Raw genomic sequence first — 18,750 nt, 5'->3', positions numbered from 1 at the left:
CAAAGAACAAGCGCGCAGGGTAACGGAGCTGCACAATGAAAAGGTGAAGGGAAATATTGAAAAGACTCATTGATTGTGTCATGTTTTTGGGTAAACACTGTTTACCCAAAAATGTCAATTTGTCAATTTCAAGGTGACGCAACGCCTGGTTATACTGCGTTTCTGTCTAAATGTATAGTGTCTAGAGCCATGGCATCATAATGAGGTGGATTAATTCGGGTGGGACTGTGTAGTACCTCACTGAAGGCCCAGGCCCCAGGCCCACGGCACGCCACTGTACTTGATCAATGAATTAAGTCACTAATTAGTAAGGATGTCCCCATACCTGGTTGTCTAGGTCTTAATTGAAAGGAAATACCAAAAGCCTTGGCCCTCCATGGAATGAGTTTGACACCCCTGATCTAGTGTCTCTAAATGGGATGGCATGATCCTATATGTTGTGCTAGCTCTGGTCCAGGGCGTTAGTGACCGTTCCTTTACTAATGTGCACTAACACCCTGGGCCAGAGATAATGTTGTGCTCAAAATGTACCACAGTATATCAGTCCATTTTGTTTTCAAAATAAGTTTTCATTTGAATCAGTAAAATATTTATTTCATAGAATTTAGAATTGTTCTTGCACACTGCCGCACGCAGGAATAAACGGAACATAAACCAATTGAAAGCATCTTCAGCACTGTGAATGCATTGTATTGTTTGTCATTGCATTCTTGAAATGCCACCCATATAGATGAAATAGATTACTTATTCAACAAAACATTATATGGCCCTACCAAAGCCCTCTATCAGCACAGGCATCACATGTGTGGGACATATGGTACACTTTACACTTTTACTCAAGTATGAAAATGGGGTAGTTTTTCCACCACTGATTTTATCTTTCAACAGATTGTGAAAACCAGTCCATCCTTATCACGTATGTACTGTTGCACATGCTGTTACTAATTGTCTGTCTGTAAAGAACTGTATTTATTAGGAAAGTTTACATTATTACTCTCAATTGTGTTGTTCAATCTTGATTTTGACAGTGGAGAATCTGGTGCAGGGAAGACTGTAAACAAAAAGCGTGTCATCCAGTATTTTGCCACAATCGCAATGGCTGGAGGAAGTGATAAGAAGGAAATCAATGGAAAACATCAGGTTCTATCCATGCTCATGCTACATTAACATAAGATGTATATAGTTCCCTCTATTGCATTTTCTGTTGCAAAAGTAATTTCTATTGCATTTTCTGTAAAGTGGATTTACTCATACTTACCAACACTTTTATTCTCAAAGGAAACCCTGGAGGATCAAGTCATCCAGGCCAACCCTCTGCTGGAGGCTTTTGGGAATGCCAAGACAGTGAGGAACGACAACTCCTCTCGCTTTGTGAGTGGGTTTGATCAACATACAGTATGAGCATATAGGGTTAACATATAGCCAGGCATGCATTCACAAACCAGTCACCTTAGCTGAAATGTGACATTTTAAAAACAATTTAATATTTGGAAAACATACAGGGAAAATTCCTCCGCATCCACTTTGGAACAAAGGGGAAGCTGTCCTCAGCTGATATTGAGACTTGTGAGTTTGCTTGCCTATTTTCTTTGCAAATACAAGGTCATTGCTGTGGATTGGAACAAGATGTCCTTTGATTTCTATGATTTCCTTCTTTAGATCTGTCACGACTTCTGCCGAAGTCGTTGCCTCTCCTTGTCCGGGCGGTGTTCGGCGGTCGACTTCACCGGTCTTCTAGTCATCATCGATCCATTTTTCATTTTCCATTGGTTTTGTCTTGTCTTCCCACACACCTGTTGTCAATCCCATTTCATTACCTGTTGTGTATTTAACCCTCTGTTTCCCTTCATGTGTTTGTCAGAGATTGTTCGTTGTCAAGTGTTGTGTGTTTTGTGTATAAGTGTGCGATGGGTCTTCATACCCAGATTTTGTATTATATTTTTTAGTGAGTGTTATGGAGCTTATTACTGGAACTTTTATTAAAGTACTCCATGCTACACTCTATTTGGACTCTCCTGCGCCTGACTTCCTCTGCCACTTATACACGCCATTGTGACAGAATCTCTGACCTTAAAAATGAAGTCAGCAGGAGGAGGCACTTCACTAATGGAGGTTGAGGAACGCGTCCTGGAACACGCGGCGGAGATTGACAGTCTGTGCGCTGTCATGGATCGCATTGTCCAGAGTATGGACCGCTGGGAGAGACAGGGAGCGTGTCCAGTACCTCCACCACCCCCTGGAATTCCTTCGAACGTTTTTTCCCCGCCGGAACAGAACAGGATCCAGTTGTCCCTACCCACGGGATACAATGGAGATACTACCAGCTGCCAGGGTTTTCTCCTAAAACTGAACTTGTATCTGGCCACGGTCTCTCCAGTACCAACAGACCGTGAGAAAAGCTTCGCCCTCATCTCCTGCCTTACCGGGAAAGCCCTGGAGTGGGCCAACGCTGTGTGTGGAGAGGATAAGGCGTTGGACCATTTTGAGGAGCTCATCTGCCATTTCCGGAAGGTATTCGACCACCCATCCGAAGGCAGAGCAGCAGGTGAGCTCCTCTATCATCTGAGGCAGGGGAAGAGGAGTGCTCAGGAGTTCGCGTTGGAGTTTAGGACTTTGGCTGCCGGCGCTGGATGGAGCGACAGGGCCCTGATCGACCACTACCGTTGTAGTCTACGCGAGGACGTCCGTCGGGAGCTGGCCTGTAGAGACACCACCCTCAACTTCGACCAACTGGTGGATATGTCCATCAGGCTGGACAACATGCTGGCTACTCGGGGACGTCTAGATCGGGGTCTGGTTGTTCCATCCTCTCGCACTCTCTCTCCCGAACCTATGGAATTGGGAGGGATGGTGCGCAGGGAGACTGGAGGGGGTACCCGCTCGAGCACCATCTATGATCGCAGAGATCACACTGCTGATCGGTGCCGGGTTGGTTCCTCTGGGAATAGAGAAGGCAGGCAGGGCACTCTGGCATCACCCCAGGTGAGTAGGCACCATACTCATCCAGAGCCCTCTGCTGCACTTATGTTTGTCTCTGTCACCTTTCCGGATTTTTCCCTGCATTCCCAGTATAAGGCGCTAGTAGATTCAGGCGCGGCTGGGAATTTCATTAATAAAAATTTAGCTTATAGTTTAGGGATTCCTATTGTTTCTGTGGATATGCCTTTCCCTATTCATGCCTTAGATAGTCGACCAATAGGGTCAGGGTTTATCAGGGAGGTCACCGCACCTTTGTCTATGATAACGCAGGAGGGTCACAAGGAGAAGATTAGTCTTTTCCTTATTGATTCCCCTGCGTATTCTGTGGTGTTAGGCCTACCCTGGTTAACTACTCATAACCCCACTGTTTCTTGGCCACAGAGGGCTCTCACGGGGTGGTCGCGAGAGTGCTCAGGTAGGTGTGTAGGGGTTTCCGTTGGTGCTACTACGGTGGAAAGTCCAGACCAGGTTTCCACCGTGCGCATTCCCCCAGAATATGCCGATTTGGCACTCGCCTTCTGTAAAAAGAAGGCGACTCAATTACCACCCCATCGACAGGGGGATTGTGCGATAGATCTCCTGGTAGACGCTGCATATCCCAGGAGTCACGTGTATCCTCTGTCGCAAGCGGAGACAGTGGCTATGGATAATTATATCTCTGAATCCCTGCGTCAGGGGTTCATTCAGCCATCCATTTCACCCGCCTCTTCGAGTTTCTTTTTTGTGAAGAAGAAGGATGGCGGTTTACGCCCGTGCATTGATTATCGAGACCTTAATAAAATCACGGTAAAATATAGTTACCCGCTACCTTTGATTAATACAGTAATGGAGTCAATGCGCGGGGCCCGCTTCTTCACAAAATTGGATCTCAGGAGTGCGTACAATCTGGTGCGTATTAGGAGGGGTGATGAGTGGAAGACGGCATTTAGCACCACCTCAGGTCATTATGAGTACCTGGTCATGCCATATGGGTTGATGAATGCTCCATCAGTCTTCCAATCGTTTGTAGATGAGATCTTCAGGGACCTGAACGGGCAGGGTGTAGTGGTGTATATCGATGATATTTTGATATACTCTGCTACACGCGCTGAGCATGTGTCCTTGGTGCGCAGGGTGCTTGGTCGCCTGTTGGAGCATGATTTATATGTCAAGGCTGAGAAATGCTTGTTCTTCCAACAATCCATCTCCTTCCTAGGGCATCAGATTTCCACTTCAGGAGTGGAAATGGAGAGCGACCGCATTACAGCCGTGCGTAATTGGCCGACTCCAACCACGGTAAAGGAGGTGCAGCGTTTTTTAGGGTTTGCCAATTACTACCGGAGATTTATCCGGGGTTTTGGTCAGGTTGCAGCTCCCATTACCTCACTGCTAAAGGGGGGACCGGTGCGCTTGCAGTGGTCGGCCGAGGCGAATAGGGCTTTTGGTAAACTGAAGGCTCTGTTTACCTCGGCGCCTGTGTTGGCTCATCCGGATCCCTCTTTGCCATTCATAGTAGAGGTGGACGCATCCGAAGCTGGGATAGGAGCAGTGCTCTCTCAGCGTTCGGGTGTGCCACCGAAGCTTCGCCCCTGTGCTTTCTTTTCGAAGAAGCTCAGCCCGGCGGAGCGTAACTATGATGTGGGGGACCGAGAGCTGTTAGCTGTCGTAAAAGCCTTGAAGGTGTGGAGGCATTGGCTTGAGGGGGCTAATCACCCTTTTCTCATCTGGACTGACCACCGCAATCTGGAGTACATCCGGCAGGCGAAGAGACTAAATCCTCGCCAGGCAAGGTGGGCCATGTTTTTCACTCGTTTTGTGTTTACGCTTACTTACAGACCAGGCTCCCAGAACGTCAAGGCAGACGCATTGTCTCGGCTGTATGACACAGAGGAGTGTAAGAAATTGTATTAGATATTGGTAACTTGTTTTAACAACTTCTCAACATTACCTATAAGTTGACACAACATACACACCCCCTCTTTCTCTTGGACATATGCTGGACACATAGGACATATACACGGCACCCACAATTCCCCTCCCCCATGACAATCACACAGACACACCCAACCCATGGTTGGACCTCAGGACAAAGAACTCTCAGGAACCAATGGAACGTGGACACCAGGCCTGATCAGGACTACCCAAGACCCAGATCGACCAATCGGAAGGCCGGACTCGCAGATCTACCTACTTTGCTTGTTGTCTATATAGTACTGAACAATTCTGGAAACTCCCTCTTTTCCGGACGATTCACTAGGAGTCAGATTGAAAGAGCCTTGCTGCAAGATTTTACTAAGATATCTTTACATGTAATTAAACGGCCTTATTATATAATTATCCACCTCGTCCTATTGTCTCCTCTTGTTCTCCTGTCAACAGTAAACGTTTTATTAACAGGAGCGACCCATGGATCCCACTCCCATACTCCCAGAGTCGTGTTTGGTGGCGCCAGTAGTGTGGGAGCTGGACGCGGACATTGAGCGGGCGTCACGTGCAGAGCCCTCTCCTCCTGAATGTCCAGCTGGTCGTTTGTACGTTCCGTCTGCTGTCCGCGACCGATTGATCTATTGGGCTCACACATCACCCTCCTCTGGTCATCCTGGGATAGGTCGGACGATGCGCTGTCTTGATGGGAGGTACTGGTGGCCCACTTTAGCTAAGGACGTGAGGATTTATGTTTCCTCCTGTTCGGTGTGCGCCCAGTGCAAGGCTCCTAGACACCTGCCTAGAGGTAAGCTTTTACCTTTACCCGTTCCTCAACGGCCGTGGTCGCACCTGTCAGTGGATTTTGTGACTGATCTTCCACCTTCACAGGGTTACACCACGATCCTGGTCGTTGTGGATCGGTTTTCTAAGTCCTGTCGTCTTCTCCCTTTGCCCGGTCTCCCTACGGCCTTACAAACTGCGGAGGCTCTGTTTACACATGTTTTCCGGCATTATGGGGTGCCTGAGGATATAGTGTCTGATCGGGGTCCCCAGTTCACGTCAAGGGTCTGGAAGGCGTTCATGGAACGTCTGGGGATCTCGGTTAGTCTTACCTCAGGTTTTCACCCCGAGAGTAATGGGCAGGTGGAGAGAGTTAACCAGGATGTGGGCAGGTTTCTGCGGTCCTATTGCCAGGACCGGCCAGGGGAGTGGGCGAAGTTCGTGCCCTGGGCAGAGATAGCCCAGAACTCGCTACGTCACTCCTCTACTAACCTTACCCCTTTTCAATGTGTATTAGGGTATCAGCCGGTTCTGGCTCCTTGGCATCAGAGTCAGACCGAAGCTCCTGCGGTGGACAATTGGTTTCGGCACGCTGAGGAAACTTGGGAGGCAGCCCACGTCCACCTTCAGCGTGCCATAAGGCGCCAGAAAATTGGCGCAGACCGTCGCCGCAGTGAGGCCCCGGTGTTTGTACCAGGGGACAGGGTCTGGCTCTCGACCCGAAACCTGCCCCTCCGCCTGCTCTGCCGGAAGCTGTGTCCGCGGTTTGTGGGGCCGTTTAAAGTCCTGAGGAGAGTGAACGAGGTATGTTATAGATTACAACTGCCCATTAATTACCGTATTAACCCCTCGTTCCATGTGTCTCTCCTCAGGCCGGTGGTGGCTGGCCCGCTCCAGGAGGCTGAAGTGCGTGAAGTTCCTCCGCCTCCTCTAGACATCGAGGGGGCCCCGGCGTACGCTATTCGATCCATTTTGGATTCGAGACGTCGGGCGAGGGGCCTTCAGTACCTCGTGGACTGGGAGGGGTACGGGCCGGAGGAGAGATGCTGGGTTCCGGTGGAGGACGTTTTAGATCCTTCTATGTTAAAAGAATTCCACCGCCTCCATCCGGATCGCCCTGCACCTCGCCCTCCGGGTCGTCCCCGAGGCCGGTGTCGACGCGCTGCTGGAGCCGCGCGTCAGGGGGGGGGTAATGTCACGACTTCTGCCGAAGTCGTTGCCTCTCCTTGTCCGGGCGGTGTTCGGCGGTCGACTTCACCGGTCTTCTAGTCATCATCGATCCATTTTTCATTTTCCATTGGTTTTGTCTTGTCTTCCCACACACCTGTTGTCAATCCCATTTCATTACCTGTTGTGTATTTAACCCTCTGTTTCCCTTCATGTGTTTGTCAGAGATTGTTGTATGTCAAGTGTTGTGTGTTTTGTGTATAAGTGTGCGATGGGTCTTCATACCCAGATTTTGTATTATATTTTTTATTGAGTGTTATGGAGCTTATTAATGGAACTTTTATTAAAGTACTCCATGCTACACTCTATTTGGACTCTCCTGCGCCTGACTTCCTCTGCCACTTATACACGCCATTGTGACAAGATCTATTGGAAAAATCCAGGGTAACGTTTTAGCTCCTAGCAGAAAGGAGTTATCACATCTTCTACCAGATCATGTCCAATAAGAAGCCTGAGTTAATTGGTAAGTTGAGTAATGCTAGCAGGTATGTAAAGCCATACACAGTAATTGTAGTTTTGGACTGCAAGGTTATTGGTTACTTTAAGGGGGCAATCTGTGATTGCTACATCCATTTGTGTACTTTTAAATTAATGATATATACCCATTGATTCTTGAAGAATAAATGCCTCATGAGCTTAGGTCAACTGTCGTACCCCATCTGAACCCAAAATATAGGATTGTTTACGACCAATGGATTGTTTACAGCCAATGGAGTAAAACAATGTAATTGTAAATAAAAACTGTATAGCCGAGTCAGTCCTCACATCCATAGCTCTGTCTATGAATTTGAGAGTGGTTATATTTCCCCAACCCCATCCCTCAACTGTTTACCAAAAACAGTGGTAGGTTGACCACTTTGTTGTTGTTTGAACTACAGATTGCCTCTTTAAATGTTTTGCATCTAAAAGAGGGCTGCAATATGCAATCTGGAAAATGTGCTGTACTGTGAGTTCAGCCTCCCAACACCAATATAACCCCCAATGGTAAATAATCACCTTCTCTATCATGTTCACCAGAGATGCTGCTCATCACCACCAACCCATATGACTACCCTTTCATCAGTCAGGGGGAAATAACGGTGCAAAGCATCAATGACACAGAAGAGCTCATGGCCACAGATGTGAGTCCACCTGTACCTTATATCGCACATCTTTATGTTACCCACAAAGCTTGGAAGATAACTACATTGAAAACATAATAGAAAGCCCTCAACTGTACTGTATAAGATTGTCTTAGGGACTGATTAAATGTTTATGTGTTTGACTGAGCTCCAATATCTGTCCCAATAGAGTGCCATTGATATCCTAGGCTTCAATGCAGAGGAGAAACTTGGGATCTACAAACTGACTGGTGCTGTGATGCATCAAGGGAACATGAAGTTCAAGCAGAAGCAGTGTGAGGAACAGGCAGAGCCTGATGGCACTGAGGGTCAGCAGTCTTTGATTTTGACTTATTTAGAAATTCTAATTAAATCTTCACTTATCCACAGCCAGAATCCACTCATATTTTTTGTCTCATGTATCCAATAGTGGCTGACAAAGTCACCTACCTCATGGGCCTGAACTCTGCTGTTTTACTGAAGGCTGTGGGCTATCCCAGAGTGAAGGTCGGGAATGAATATGTCACCAAAGGACAGACAGTTCAACAGGTATGACAACTACATTAAAGTGTGTACAGACATGAGTGACCCTCGCCCAACTCTCACAAATTGTAATGGTCCTAAAATGTGTTTTGTCTCATTTGCAGGTGAATAACTCCATGGGTGCCCTGTCTAAGGCAGTGTATGATAAACTGTTCTTGTGGATGGTGACCAGAATAAACCAGCAGCTAGACACCAAATTGCCCAGACAGCATTTTATTGGCGTTCTGGACATAGCAGGCTTTGAGATCTTTGAGGTATGAGTGGACTCCTCATTTGAAACACATTTACAACAACATAATAATTGATTGTATGTTATTTAATTATATTTTGTAAACCATGCAGATGAACAGCCTGGAACAGCTCTGCAGCAACTTCCCCTAATGAGAAACTGCAATAGTTGTTCAATCACCACATGTTTTTGTTGGAACAAGAAGGAAGGAATAGACTGGGAGTTCATTGACTTTGGTATGGACTTGGCTGCCTGCATTGAGCTTATTGAGAAGGTATTGTGACATTTTCAGGCTTCCTTTAAGTCACTCTTTACAGTCTAACTGTTAATGGATTCAATAAGTTAGGATCAACAGGACAGAGTTGAAAAACATCTGTTTATTGACAGTAATTCACAAGCAAAATATTTAAATTTAGTAGACAGACATGATCAAAACAATGAACTTCTATACCTTGGTTCTTCTAAACCCGTTACACTAAATCTTCCACAGCCAATGGGTATTTTCTCCATCCTTGAAGCAGAATGCATGTTTCCAAAGGCAACAGACTGCTCCTTCATAAACAAACTCTACGACCAGCATCTTGGGAAGAACAGCTACTTCCAGAAGCTCAAGCCTGCCAAAGCCAAGGCAGAGGCCCACTTCACCCTGGTGCCCTACGCTGACACTGTGGACTACAACATCGGTGGCTGGCTGGAGAAGAACAAGGACCCGCTGAATGACACTGTGGACAACTGTATCGAAAGCTGCCCTGAAACTATTGTCTTAGTTAATGGTGAGTTTACATCAGCATTATAAAGACATCAGTGAAAAATGATCTTGAGTAGAAATACAATTGTTTTATGTCTCTCTTTCTGTTGCTGATAGAAACCAAAGAGGAGCAAAAAAGAAGGGGTCCTCTTTCCAGACTGTCTCTGCACTTTTCAGGGTAAAACTGTTTCCCCCTACTCCTATGTGAGGGGTTGATCAAGAGCAAGATCCATCTAGAGGCAAAAACCAAGGAGTTCTCTGAGAGAATTGAGGAAGAGGAGGAGATCAATGCAGAGATCACTGCCAGGAAGAGGAAACTGGAGGATGAATCTCAAAAGGGATATAGACGACCTGGAGCTCACTATTGCCAAGGTCGAGAAGGAGAAATATGCCACAGAAAATAAGGTCAGGGCATCTGATAAGCACATCACCCCATGCCTTTAAATATCATAACCACAATGAATGGAGGGTAACTGTGTTCATTCTTTAACACAGGTGAAACATTTGACAGAAGAGTTGACCACATTAAAAGAACATCTTCTGAAGTCTTCAAAGGACATCAAGGCGGGCCTCCCGGGTGGCGCAGTGGTCTAGAGCACTGCATCGCAGTGCTAACTGCGCCACCAGAGTCTCTGGGTTCGCCCCCAGGCTCTGTCGCAGCCGGCCGCGACCGGGAGGTCCGTGGGGCGACGCACAATTGGGCTAGCGTCGTCCGGGTAAGGGAGGGTTTGGCCGGTAGGGATTTCCTTGTCTCATCGCGCTCCAGCGACTCCTGTGGCGGGCTGGGCGCAGTGCGTGCTAACCAAGGGGGCCAGGTGCACGGTGTTTCCTCCGACACATTGGTGCGGCTGGCTTCCGGGTTGGAGGCGCGCTGTGTTAAAGAAGCAGTGCGGCTTGGTTGGGTTGTGCTTCGGAGGACACATGACTTTCGACCTTCGTCTCTCCCGAGCCCGTACGGGAGTTGTAGCGATGAGACAAGATAGTAATTACTAGCGATTGGATACCACGAAAATTGGGGAGAAAAGGGGATAAAATTTAATAAAAAAAAAAAAAAAAAAAAGGACATCAAGGCATTGCAAGAGGTGCACCAGCAGACCCTGGATGAACTCCAGGCAGAGGAGGACACAGTCAACACTCTAAGACAAAGGTCAAGCTGGAGCAACAGGTTGATAATGTAAGCATCAAGTGACTTATACACTTTTGTCTTTTGTTAGCATTCTTTCAAGATTTCGATTGTTCTGGACTATGGTCTCCTTCCAGCTTGAGGGATCTCTAGAGCAGGAGAAAAAGGTGCGTGCAGATTTGGAAAGAAACAAAAGAACTTGAGGGAGATCTTAAGCTGTCCCATGAAAATGTAAAGGAGAATGAAGAATGGAGACCTGGAGAATGAAAGACAACAAATGGATGAAAGAAAAAGTAAGTTAGAAATTATCATTGAGTTTATGGAGATTAAACTCTTGATTCACATTTTTTTAGAGCAATAGTTGAAAGTGATAGAAGCAGCACAAACAATGGAGCATAAACTAATTCTCAAATGTTTTCAGGAAGGATTTAGAGTTCAGTTACCTGCAAGGTAAAATTGAGGATGAACAAATATTGAGCTCTCAACTTCAGAAGAAAATAAAGGAGTTTCGGGTATGTGTTTTGTGAAAATAAATTAAATGCATACATTGTAACTTTTGCCAAAATTGACGTAATATTTTTTTTTTACCACAGGCTCGCATTGAGGAACTCGACGAGGAAATAGAAGCTGAGCGCTCTGCTCGGTCCAAAATAGAGAAGCAGAGGTCTGATATCTCCAGGGAACTTGAGGAGAACAGTCAGAGACTGGAAGAAGCTGGTCGAGCGACACCATCCCCAAATTGATGCAAACAAGAAGCGCGAAAGTGAGTTTCAGAGGCTGCGTCGTGATCTCGAAGAGTCCACCCTGCATTATGAATCAATCACTGCTGCTCTCCGCAAGAAGCAGGCAGACAGCGTGGCAGAACTGGGAGAACAAATGGACAACCTCCAGAGAGTTAAGCAGAAACTGGAGAAGGAGAAAAGTTAATACATTGTCTCTGGCTTTAGGCTAAGAATGCCCTGGCCCATGGTTTACAATCAACCCGCCATGACTGTGACCTGCTTCGGGAGCAGTATGAGGAGGAGCAGGAGTCCAAGGCTGAGCTGCAGCGGAGCATGTCCAAGGGCAACAGTGAGGTAGCTCTGTGGAGAACCAAGTATGAGACTGATGCCATCCAGCGCACTGAGGAACTTGAGGATGCTAAGTTAGTGCACTGATGGGTAAAACATATATTATTTTGCAACATACATTCATTAATTAATCAATTAATTTACTACTGTTTGTTCCTCTTTGAAGGAGGAAGCTTGCCCAACGCCTCCGCGATTCTGAAGAGCAGACAGAGACAATGACTGCTAAGTGTGCCTCACTGGAGAAGACCAAGCAGAGACTACAAGCAGAGACTACAAGCAGAGGTGAAGGACCTCATGGTGGAGATGGAGAGGTCCAGTTCAGACATTGTCTCCCTGGACAAGAAACAGAGGAACTTTGACAAAATGATCATATTGACTCCTTCAAGATCCTTCCTATTCAAGATGAAAAACACATTTGAAGAAGCCCTGGATCACTTAGAGAACATGAAGAGAGAGAATAAGAACCTTCAGCGTATGATCATCATCACCCTCGGAAATCATAACAACATATCCTCATAGAATGTATGTATGAGTTTTAGCTTATGGCTCTGCATGTAACAAACATATTGCTTTGTCAATTTTCTGAGGAAATAACAGATGTCACTGAGCAAGTGGGACAGTCTGCAAAGACCTTCCATGACCTGGAAAAGGCAGCGAAACAAGCTGAACAGGACCAGATGGACACCCAAACAACTCTTGAAGAAGCTGAGGTTCGCCATTTTCTCACACATATTGTGCATTCCCCTACATGTATTATTTGAATATGACCGCAAATGTTTCTGTTCTGTGCACTTGTCATTTTCTAGTCCTCCCTTCAACATGAAGAGGCCAAGATGCTCCACCTTCAACTGGAGTTGAACCAGATCAAGTCAGAGGTTGACAAAAAGGTGGCAGAGAAAGATGAGGAAATAGACCTGCTGAAGAGGAACCATCAGAGGACAGTGGACACCCTACAGAGTGCTCTAGATTCTGAGACCCACAGCAAAAACGATGCCGTCCGAGTTAAGAAGATGGAAGGGGACCTAAATGAGATGGAGATTCAGCTGGGCCATTTGGATAATGCCCTCCATGGGCAGGAGGACTTGAAGGAGCAGCTGGCCATTGTAGAACGCCGCAATACACTGATGGCAGAGATTGAGGAGATGAGGGCAACACTAGAGCAGTCAGAGAGGTGCCGTAAACTGGCCAAGCAGGAGCTGGTCGATGTGAGCGAGAGGATGCACCTGTTGCACTCTCAGGTGAGGCCCCATAAACAAATCAGAACTTTGGCCTTAAGTGAAATGTATCAATTTAACTTATTGTGTTACCTTATCTCTTTACTCATTTAACACAACACTGGTCTCAACAGCACAAAAAAGAAGGTGGAGTCTGACATAACTCAGCTGCAATCAGAGGTGGAAGATGCAGTCCAAGAAGCAAGAAATGCAGATGAGAAAGCTAAAAAGGCTCTTATAGATGTAAGTCCGAACTCAGTGTAAATCTCATCCCAAATGAAGTCTGCTCAAACAATGTCTTGATCATTCAAGACAAATTCTGTATCGATAGGCTGCCATGATGGCTGAGGAGCTGAAGAAGGAGCAGGACACGAGTGGTCACGTGGAGAGGATGAAGAAGAACCTGGAGGTCACTGTTAAAGACTTGCAGCAGCGTCTAGATGAGGCTGAACAGTTAGCCCTGAAAGGTGTAAAAAAAAGAGCTCCAGAAACCAGAGACCAGTGTAAGGATAAAGATAAATGTTTTATTTCCAGTTCACACTCTCTTAGTTTGTGATTCTTTTGTAATACATTATTTACACTCAAGATTAGCGAGCTGGAGAATGAACTGGAGGCAGAGCAGAAACGTGGTGTGGAAGCCATGAAGGGTGTGCGAAAATATGAGAGAAGTCAAGGAGCTCACATCAGGTAAAATGTGTTTGGTTGCTTATTCCTGACTTTCACCAAGTCATGATAAAATATGTGAGTAATTAATAACACTGGGTTTGTAGGGTGAGGAAGATAAGAAGAATGTAGGCAGACTGCAGGAGTTGGTCAACAAGCTGCAGATGGGTGAAAGCTTACAAAAGGCAGAGTGAGGAGGCGGTGAGTACAATATTGTAACGGCTGTCTCTCTCCTCATCCTCGGACGAGGTGAGGAGAGAAGGATCTTCAGACCAAAATGCAGCTTGAGGGAAATAAGCCATCTTTTTATTTATGACGCTGATGGCAACACGAAAACACAAAACACTTTCAAAAATACAAAACAAGAAAACGACGTATACGAAACCTGAACATAAACTTACATAACTAACACGTAACACTTACGGACAGGAAACATACTACATCGAAACGAACAACCGAAACAATCCCGTATGGTGTAAGACATAACACAGACACAGGAGACAATCACCCACAAACAAACAGTGAGAACGCCCTACCTAAATATGACTCTTAATTAGAGGAAAACGCAAACCACCTGCCTCTAATCAAGAGCCATACCAGGTAACCCAAAACCAACATAGAAACAGATAACATAGACTGCCCACCCAAAACTAACGCCCTGACCAATTACACATACAAAAACAACATAAAACTGGTCAGGACCGTTACATAACCCCCCCCTCAAGGTGCGAACTCCGGGCGCACCAGCACAAAGTCCAGGGGAGGGTCTGGGTGGGCAGGTGACCACGGTGGTGGCTCCGGCTCTGGACGCTGTCCCCACACCACCATAGTCACTCCCCGTTTTTGTCTTCCCCTCCCAATGCCCACCCTAAAACTCACATCCCCTAAATAAACATCCAGCACCGGGACAAGGGGCAGCACCGGGACAAGGGGCAGCACCGGGACAAGGGGCAGCACCGGGACAAGGGGCAGCACCGGGACAAGGGGCAGCACCGGGACAAGGGGCAGATCCTGGCTGAGGGACTCTGGCAGGTCTATGCAGGCTGACGGCTCTCGACGCTCATGGCAGGCTGACGGCTCTCGACGCTCATGGCAGGCTGACGGCTCTCGACGCTCATGGCAGGCTGACGGCTCTCGACGCTCATGGCAGGCTGACGGCTCTCGACGCTCATGGCAGGCTGACGGCTCTCGACGCTCATGGCAGGCTGACGGCTCTCGACGCTCATGGCAGGCTGACGGCTCTCGACGCTCATGGCAGGCTGACGGCTCTCGACGCTCATGGCAGGCTGACGGCTCTCGACGCTCATGGCAGGCTGACGGCTCTCGACGCTCATGGCAGGCTGACGGCTCTCGACGCTCATGGCAGGCTGACGGCTCTCGACGCTCATGGCAGGCTGACGGCTCTCGACGCTCATGGCTCTCTGACGGCTCTGGCTGCTCATGGCTCTCTGACGGCTCTGGCTGCTCATGGCTCTCTGACGGCTCTGGCTGCTCATGGCTCTCTGACGGCTCTGGCTGCTCATGGCTCTCTGACGGCTCTGGCGGATCCTGTCTGGCGGGCGGCTCTGGCGGATCCTGTCTGGCGGGCGGCTCTGGCGGATCCTGTCTGGCGGGCGGCTCTGGCGGATCCTGTCTGGCGGGCGGCTCTGGCGGATCCTGTCTGGCGGGCGGCTCTGGCGGATCCTGTCTGGCGGGCGGCTCTGGCGGCTCCTGTCTGGCAGACGGCTCTAGCGGCTCCTGTCTGGCAGACGGCTCTGTAGGCTCATGGCAGACGGGCGGCTTTGCAGGCTCATGGCAGACGGATGGCTCAGACGGCGCTGGGGAGACGGATGGCTCAGACGGCGCTGGGGAGACGGATGGCTCAGACGGCGCTGGGGAGACGGATGGCTCAGACGGCGCTGGGGAGACGGATGGCTCTGGCCGGATACGGCGCACTGTAGACCTGGTGCGTGGTGCCGGAACTGGAGGCACCGGGCTAAGGATAAGCACCTTCCTACTAGTGCGGGGAGCAGGGACAGGGCACACTGTACTCTCAAAGCCTACTCTATCCATGATGCGAGGTACCGGCACTGGTGACACCGGGCTGAGGACAAGCACATCAGGATTAGTAGGGGGAGAAGATACAGTGTGTTCAGGGCTCTGGAGACGCACAGGTGGCTTAGTGCGTGGTGCCGGAACTGGAGGCACCGGGCTAGATACACACACTACAGGGAGATTGCGTGGAGGAGGAACAGGGCTCAGGATACGCACTGGTAGCCTAGTGCGTAGTGTAGACACTGTAGGTACTAGGCTGGGGCGGGGAGGTGGCGCCGGAAATACCGGACCGTGGAGGCGTACTGGCTCTCTTGAGCATTGAGCCTGCCCAACCTTACCTGGTTGAATGCTCCCGGTTGCCCGACCAGTGCGGGGAGGTGGAATAACCCGCACCGGGCTATGTAGGCGAACCGGGGAAACCATGCTTAAGGCAGGTGCCATGTATGCCGGCCCGAGGAGACGCACTGGAGACCAGACACGTTGAGCCGGCCTCATGACACCTGGCTCAATACCCAATCTAGCCCTACCAGTGCGGGGAGGTGGAATAACCCGCACTGGGCTATGCACTCGTACAGGAGACACCGTGCGCTCTACTGCGTAACACGGCGCCTGCCCGTACTCCCGCTCTCCACGGTAAGCCTGGGAAGTGGGCGCAGGTCTCCTACCTGCCCTTGGCCCACTACCTCCTAGCCCCCCCCCAAGAAATTTTTGGGAATTACTTACGGGCTTTTTGGGCTTCCGTGCCAGACGCGTTCCCTCATAGCTCCGGTTCCTCTCTCCGGTAGCCTCTGCTCTCCTCAGTGCCTCCAACTGTTCCCATGGGAGGCGATCCCTACCAGCCAGGATCTCCTCCCATGTGTAGACACCTTTACCATCCAATAAATCGTCCCATGTCCATTGCTCTTTCTTCTCCTGTCCCTTACTCCGTTTCGTTTTCCCTTGCCGCTTGGTCTTAGCGTGGTGGGTGATTCTGTTAAGGCTGTCGCTCTCCTCATCCTCGGACGAGGTGAGGAGAGAAGGCTCTTCAGACCAAAACGCAGCATTTGGGAAATAAGCCATCTTTATTATAAATACGACGGCAACACGAAACAAAACAAAACACTTTCAAAACTACAAAACAAGAAAACGACGTTGACGAAACCTGAACATAAACTTACATAACTAAACGTAAACTCACGGACAGGAAACAGACGACATCGAAAACGAAACGAACAGCCAAACAGTCCCGTATGGAAAATACATTTGACGACACAGGAGACAATCACCCACAAACAAACAGTGAGAACGCCCTACCTAAATATGACTCTTAATTAGAGGAAAACGCAAACCACCTGCCTCTAATCAAGAGCCATACCAGGTAACCAAAACCAACATAGAAACAGATAACATAGACTGCCCACCCAAAACTAACGCCCTGACCAATTACACATACAAAAACAACATAAAACTGGTCAGGACCGTTACAAATATATTATTGGCAACAACTGTGCATGGTATTATTAGATAAATAGGACAACAGTTCACCACTTCTAACTTATTCATATCTATCTATTTTCTGTGAACCACAGGAGGAGCAGACCAGTATCAATTTGGTTAAATTCAGGAAGGTGCAACATGAGCTTGATGAAGCTGAGGAGCGGGCAGACATAGCAGAATGCCAAGTGAACAAATTAAGAGCTAAGAGTCGTAATGTTGGCATCAAGGGAGAAGAATAGAGATGTGGGCATCTTCTGCTGATAGTGCTGTAAATCACGTTTATAATTACAATAACTCAGACACAGAATGTAGATCCAGTGTACAATAATTATTGTTGCAAAGATACATGCATGCTTACACCGTTGTACGTTCCTGGATGTTAGCATTCCTCCATGCTATAGTTTCACTGCCATGCTCAGATGTTCTACTTAAAAGCAGACAATGACAATGAATTACAGTACAAATGAATGTAACTTATAAAACTAGAATTAAATACTACAAATCAGTATCATACTGGTCTATTGTCTTTGTCATTAAATGTGAGGTAACACTTATACCATAGACCAAGGGTTCCCAAACATTTTGCTTCGTGAACCACCAATTGAGGTGTCTTGAGTAGCAAACCAACATAAAGGTTGAGCGATGAAAAAAAACATACACAGACCAAAGAATAATTAGGAATTGATGAATAAAACCCTCTTCAAGTCATTTAACTGAATGTAGATTTGATTATGGGCTCTTCAAATAAAAGTATATTGGTCACATACACATATTTAGCGGATGTTATTGCGGGTGTAGCGAAATGCTTGTGTTCCTAGGTCCAACATTGCTGTAGTATCTAGCAGTTCACAACAATACACACTAATCTAAAAGTAAAATAATAGAATTAAGAAATATACTAGATTGAGCAACGTCAGAGTGGCATTGACTAAAATACAGTAGAATAGAATACAGTATGTCTTGTGACCAATTGCATAGACTTTAAAAATAATATCTTATATTCAAATATATGGGCATGTTAAGGCACCATAGTTTATCATTAAACACACAACTTACTTCCAAGAAAAACAATACCATTTAATACCTGAGCTGTGATATTTTTGGGTAAAATGGTCGTTGTGAAAAACTAGAAAACCCATCACAGTATGTACCCATAAATAACGTCTCATAGCCATTCTTCAGTATATGTTAGAGAGCTCTGGATCCAACTTTGAGTGAATACAGACAGATTCCAGGGATAGCTATCTGACAACAGTTTGGCCTCACTGACCTAGACATTAGGAGACATACAGCTTGATTCTAGGCGAGACAGAGTGCAGAAAAATAAAATCCAAAAGCATTTGATTAAAATGCCAGGCATTATTGGAGAAACATTCATACTCCAGGAGATTAGCTTCCCCTCATACAGGCTTATGTCAGAGGTGTCCACTCATCTCTCATTTATCAAAGAGACATCTGTCAGGAGCTACAGTACATCAAAATCATCCACTGCTTTTATCAGTAACGATCATGAATACACAATGACTTTCGGAGATGAAAAGATATTAGGACAAGTTGAGAATGCAAACACATTGTCCACTTATTCTCCACGTATAGATACTGTACATACCAGATCACTGTGTGAATTCCTGAACCTCTCCCCCAGTTTACTCTAATCAG

At 47.3% G+C, this 18,750-nt stretch overlaps 1 pseudogene; it reads left to right on the top strand.

Moving 5' to 3' along the window:
- Nucleotides 1-801: 801 nt before the first annotated feature.
- Nucleotides 802-17,602, top strand: LOC129867333 (myosin-8-like; annotated as a pseudogene).
- Nucleotides 17,603-18,750: the final 1,148 nt, after the last annotated feature.

The sequence above is a fragment of the Salvelinus fontinalis genome, chromosome 2 (assembly GCF_029448725.1).
Source record: "Salvelinus fontinalis isolate EN_2023a chromosome 2, ASM2944872v1, whole genome shotgun sequence".
In the NCBI taxonomy this organism is placed as follows: domain Eukaryota; kingdom Metazoa; phylum Chordata; class Actinopteri; order Salmoniformes; family Salmonidae; genus Salvelinus; species Salvelinus fontinalis.
This window is presented reverse-complemented; position numbering and strand designations above follow the sequence as displayed.